The sequence below is a fragment of the Stegostoma tigrinum genome, chromosome 15 (assembly GCF_030684315.1).
Source record: "Stegostoma tigrinum isolate sSteTig4 chromosome 15, sSteTig4.hap1, whole genome shotgun sequence".
NCBI classification, from domain to species: Eukaryota; Metazoa; Chordata; class Chondrichthyes; order Orectolobiformes; family Stegostomatidae; genus Stegostoma; species Stegostoma tigrinum.
The window spans coordinates 35,373,680-35,380,233 of NC_081368.1; positions in this window are offsets into that span (position 1 = coordinate 35,373,680).

Here is a 6,554-nt window from a genome sequence, read left to right on the forward strand (position 1 = left end):
TTGTCCAACACTTTTCCAACAACTGAAGTAAGGCTCACTGGTCTATAATTACCAGGGTAGTCTCTACTCCCCTTCTTGAACAGGGGAACCACATTTGCTATCCTCCAGTCATCTGTCACTATTCCTGTAGACAATGATGAGTTAAAGATCAATGCCAAAGGCTCAGCAATCTCCTCCCTGGCTTCCCAGAGGATCCTAGGATAAATCCCATCCGGCCCAGGGGATTTATCTATTTTCACACTCTGTAGGATTTCTAATACCTCTTCCTTGTGAACCTCAATCCCACCTTGTCTAGTAGCCTGTATCTCAGTATTCTCCTCAACAACATTGTCATTTTCTAGAGTGAATACTGTCAAAAAAATATTCATTTAGTGCTTCCCCTATGTCCTCTGACTCCACACACAACTTCCCACTATTATCCTTGATTGACCCTAATCTTACTCTCGTCATTCTTTTATTCCTTAAATACCTATAGAAAGCCTTAGGGTTTACCGTGATCCTATCCGCCAACAACTTCTCACGTCTCTCTTTAGGTCTTTCCTGGCTTCCTTGTAACCCTCAAGTGCACTAACTGAGCCTTCACATCTCATCCTAACATAAGCCTTCTTCTTCCTCTTGACCAGAGATTCCACTTCCTTCGTAAACCACGGATCCCGTGCTCTACAGCTTCCTCCCTGCCTGACAGGTACATACTTATCTAGGACACACAGGAGCTTTTCCTTGAATAAGCTCCACATTTCTAATGTGCCCATCCCCTGCAGTTTTGTGGTGAATTTCTGCAGTGCATCTTGTAGATAGTACACAGTGTTGCTACTGAGTGTTGGTGGTGGAGGGAGTAGATGTTTGTGGATGTGTTACCCATCAAACGTCAACTTTCCTACTCCTCTGATGCTGCCTGATATGCTGTGTTTCTCCAGTTCTACAATGTGTTGTCTCTGACTCCAGCATCTGCAGCTCTGGGTGTGAGTTTGCTTGCTGAGCTGGAAGGTTCATTTTCAGACGTTTCGTCACCATTCTAGGTAACATCATCAGTGAGCCTCCGACGAAGCGCTGGTGTTATGTCCCGCTTTCTATTTATCTGGTTAGGTTTCCTTGGGTTGGTGATGTCATTTCCTGTTCTTTTTTTCCAGGGATGGTAGATTGGCTCCAAGTCAATGTGCTTGTTGATGGAATTCCGGTTGGAATGCCATACTTCTAGGAATTCTCATGCATGTCTCTGTTTGGCTTGTCCTAGGATGGATGTGTTGTCCCAATCAAAGTGGTGTCCTTCCTTATCTGTTTGTAAGGATACGAGTGATAGTGGGTCATGTCGTTTTGTGGCTAGTTGATGTTCATGTATTCTGGTGGCTTTCTGCCAGTTTGTCCAATGTAGTGTTTGTCACAGTTCTTGCAAGGTATTTTGTAGATGATGTTCGTTTTGCTTGTTGTCTGTATAGGGTCTTTTAAGTTCATTAGCTGCTGTTTTAGTGTGTTGGTGGGTTTGTGGGCTACCCTGATGCCAAGAGGTCCGAGTAGTCTGGCAGTCATTTCGGAAATGTCTTTGATGTCGGGGAGAGTGGTTATGGTTTCTGGGCCCGTTTTGTCTGTTTGTTTGGGTTTATTGCTGAGGAATCGGCGGACTGTGTTCATAAGGTACCCATTCTTTTTGAATACGCTGTATAGGTGATTTTCCTCTGCTCTGCGTAGTTCCTCTGTTCTGCAGTATGTGGTGGCTCGTTGGAATAATGTTCTAATGCAGCTTCGTTTGTGGGTGTTGGGATGGTTGCTCCTGTAGTTCAGTATTTGGTCCGTATGTGTTGTTTTCCTGTAGACGCTGGTTTGAAGTTCCCCATTGGCTGTTCGCTCTACTGTGACATCTAGGAATGGCAGTTTATTGTTGTTTTTCTCCTCTTTTGTGAATGTTATGCCAGTAAAGGGTATTATTGATGGTCTTGAAGGTTTCCTCTAATTTGTTTTGTTTAGTGATGACAAAGGTGTCATCCACATAGCGGACCCAAAGTTTGGGTTGGATGATTGGCAGAGCTGTTTGTTCGAGTCTCTGCATTACTGCCTCTGCTAAGAACCCTGATATCGGAGATCCCATGGGTGTACCGTTGGTTTGCCTGTAGGTTTTGTTATTGAAAGTGAAGTGGGTGGTAAGGCATAGGTCCACTAGCTTGATGATGTTGTCCTTGCTGATGAGGTTGGTGGTGTCTGGTGTATGTGTCTTCGGTTCTTCTAATAGCGTAGTCAGTGTTTCTTTGACCAGGTTGATGTTGATGGATGTGAACAGGGCTGTTACGTCAAAGGAGACCATTATTTCATCCTCTTCTATCTTGGTGTCTTTGGTGTTCAGGAATTCTTGGGTGGAGCGAATGGAGTGGTGGGAGTCTTCTACTAGGTGTTTTAGTCTTTGGTGTAGTTCCTTGGCTAATCTGTAGGTTGGTGTTCCAGGTAGCGACACTATGGGCCTGAGGGGGGCTTCTGGTTTGTGAATTTTTGGTAGTCCGTAGAAGCGTGGTGTGTTGGATCCATCTGGTTTCATTTTTTGGAAGTCTCTCTTGTTTAATTCTCCAGATTTTTGAAGTTTTTTGAGTAAGGCTGTGATTCGGTTCTCTAGTTGTGGGGTCGGGTCTATCGCCACCTGTTGGTATGTGTCGGTATCTGCAAGCAGTGCGTTCGCTTGTTCTGCAGTTCTTGCTGTCTCCATCGCACTCCTGACTTGTGTTCGATTGATGGTTGTCAGGCTTTGGGGATTCAGGAGGTGCGGTACTCGCTACAGTATTCCTAGCCTCTGATCTACACTTGTGTCATTGTATTTCTGTGATGAGAGAGTTTCTGGTCAATGGTAACTCCTTGAATGTTGATAGTGGGGGATTCAGTGATGATAACACCATTGAACATCAAGGGGGTGGTGGTGAGATTTTCTCTTATTGGAGGTAGTCATTGCCTGGCATTCGTATCGCACGAATGTTACTTGCTACTTGCCAGCCCAAACCTGGATGTGACCGGATTTTGTTGTATTTGAACAGGGACTGCTTTAGTATTTGAGACATTGTGAATGGTACCGAACATTGTGTAATCACTGGTGAACAACTCCACTTCTGACCTTATGATGGAGAGTGCATTGAAGCAGCTGAAGATGCAGCAGCTCAGAAGGAATGTTTATTATTTTATGGGTGGAGTCATCGATTAGTTACAGTGCAGAAGGAGGCTATTCAGAAGATCATATGATGTGCCTCCTCCCTGCAAGACTTCCAGTTCCAAATAGGTCGGCACACCGTCATGGGCCGAAGGGCCTGTACTGTGCTGTACTGTTCTAAGTCCCATGTTCCACAAGGGTTTCCTAAAAACAAAAAGAGACAAAGAACTATGGATGCTGGAAATCAGAAATAAAAACAGAAATTGCTGGAAAAACTCAGCAGACTTGTCACCACCTGTGAAGAGAAAGCAAAATTAATATTTTGGGTGCAGTGACCTCTCTTCAGAGGGTTTGTTCTTGTTGTCATTCTTCACTTTCCTTTTGAAAGCCATGATTAAATCTGCACCCGCAACACTCAAGCAATTCAGTTCAGATATGACCAATCATTGAATAAAGAGGTTTTCCTCATTATGTTAACTGTTTCTTTTGCCATTCACCATACAGCCAAAACATCTTGATCTTTATCCTACACCAGTATCTCTTTCTCTCTCTTTTCTGTCTAGGCCCCTTATGATTTTGTACAGTCCTCTGACGTTTCTTCTCAATCTTGTCTAAGGAGAAATATACTTACATCTGCAATCTATTCATGCACCCAATGTTCCTCACAGGCCCCTTGAGAACATGGCTGATCTGTGACTTAACTCCATATGCCTGCCTTTGACCTATATCCCTTGATGCACTTGCTTAATAAAAAAATGGCTGTCCCAGATTTAAGTGTAACGGAATTAGCATCAGCTGCTGTTTGACGAAGAGAGTTTGAAACGTCCACTTCTGTTTGTGTGTGGTAAATTCTAATGTCGATCGGTCCTGAATGGCCTGGATCTAATTCTTAGACTAGACATCTGGTTCTAGAATCTTCAACCAATAGAAGATTGTTTATTTTTTTCCTTTTTTTATCCACCCTGTTTATTTTTATTTACCCTGTCTTTCCCTGATAATATCCCGAAGACCTTGATTAGATCACCCCTAAAATATTTAAATTCTCGGGAATAATAGCTTAATTTGTCTAATCTCTTCTCATAACTTAGCCCCTGAAGGACAGATATTAACCCTTGTAAATGTGCGTTGAACTACCTCTAGGGCTAAGTTATCCTTCCCAAGATGTGGTTCCCAAATCTGCTCATTGTGCTCTAAGTGGGATTCAACTAAGGTTTTGTATAAGTGCAGCACAATGTCTGCATCCCTACACACGAGCCCTTTAGATATGAAGGCCAGCATTCCATGCACCTTCTTCTTTATTTCCTGCATATGTACATGGAATTTTAAAGACATGCACCTGAACACTCAAATCTCATTGGACATTGACGATTTTTAACTTTATGTCTTCTAAAAAATACCCTGATCTATTCCTTATTGGACCAAAATGGATTACTTCACACATATTAATTAAAATCCTCCAGCCACAGCTTTTCCCACGCAACTAACCTGTCCATATCCTATTTGTGCTCCTGAGATGCTGCTTGGCCTGCTGTGTTCATCCAGCCTCACATTTTGTTGTCTTGGATTCTCCAGCATCTGCAGTTCCCATTATCCCTGTCCATATCCTATTGTATTTTTATGCTGTCGTCAACGTTGTCTGCACTGCTCCCTAAATTTGTTTCAACACCAAGTTTGCATGTTTGACTTTTGATGCCATTGTGCACATCATTAATGAATATTGTGAATAATTGAGACCCCGACACAGATCCCTGGGGAACGCCACTCTTCACACCCTGCCAATTTGTAAGATCATCCCTCACTCACTGGCATCAAGCCACCATACTACTTAGCCTGCATGGCATTTGTGCTACCTTCTCACTCATTTGGAGATCTTACCATCTTTCCCCACTAACAACAATGTCACCCACTTCCATCTCATTTACCCATTCTCAGGGGAAAGTGAGCCACAATAGGGCTGAAAGTGGTGGCGGGGTGCCAAACATTCATCTCCTCCCCTCTGTGAAGAAAGGATCTTGGACTTGGTCAGTGTGTACTCGGATCAGTGCAGTGTACTACCACAGTGTCATGCCCCAGCAACCATGCAAGAATTATTGTCCATTGCTGTAATATTCTCTCAATTCTCTCACCGTGAAAGCATTCTTAACATGCCCAAAGTTGTGCCTGTTTCTTGCAACACATTGTTTCTTTTATCTCCTGCAGACATGAGTGGCATCAGCTCAGATTCTGTGGCCAAGAGGCAGCCCTGCAAGATATTCCCTCCTCCATCTTTAAAAAGAATGCATTCATGTTTCAGATGATGCACCAACAAGGCTGTTTCCAGCAGCATGCACCATCTGCAGTGCTGAGCCCCACAGTGAGTACTTTAGCTAGATTATTGTCGGGTGCATTTGCTGTTGGGCGCCTCACTGCCATATCTCCAAGCTGGTTGTCAGAGAAATTCCCTAGGGTCCTGGCACCTGGAGGACTGCTGGAGGCCAGGCATCTGCAGGTGAGGACCCCCATGGTTTCACCCACACATGACTACATACAAATACATAAGCAGATACAGGATCAACAGTCAGGTTTGTCATGGGTATCGGGCAACCTGACACAAAGGTGGCATGAGTACCCTTGGAACACTTCTAGCTTTGGCATGCAAATGTCTGGCTGCCTTTATGGATGCTTTGGAAAATGCAATGGAGACTCAAAGCCAGCATTCTGAGAGTCTGCTGGATAGGCACACAGACCTGGACTTCATTGCTCGAACCAACAGTGCTCAGTAAGTGCTAAGCCAGAGGAGGAAACACGGTCAGTCATGAATGGTCGTGGACAATTAACTCACTGGAGGAGGAGGCTTCACAACTATCCCCATTCTCAATGATGGAAGAGCCCAACACATCAGTACAAAAGACAAGGCTGAAGCGTTCGCAGCAATAGTACTGAAGACTCATGCTCCGGTACATACCACTCCCCTAGCCAAGCTGTTCCATTACAGTTATAACACTGGTATCTGCCTGGCAATGTGGAAAATTGCTCAAGGATGTTCTGTACACAAAAAACAGGACAAATCCAACACTGCCAATTACCGTCCTATCAGTCTACTCTCAATCATCAGTCAGGTGATACTACGTGTCATCAACAGTGCTATCAAGCAGCACCTGCCCAGCAATAACCTGCTCAGTGACGCCCAGTTTGGGTTCCGCCAGGGCACTCAGCTCCTGATCTCATTACAGCCTTTGTTCAAGCCTGGATAATACAGCTGAATTCCAGAGGTGCGGTGAGAGTGCCCTTCACATCAATTGCATTTGACTGAGTGTTGCATCGAGGAGCCCTGGCAAAACTGGAATCAATGGGTATCAGGGGGCAAACGCTCAGGTGGCTGGAGTCTATCTGACGCACAGGAACTTGGTCATGGTTGTGGGAGGTCAATCATCTCAGCTCCAGGATTTCTGGG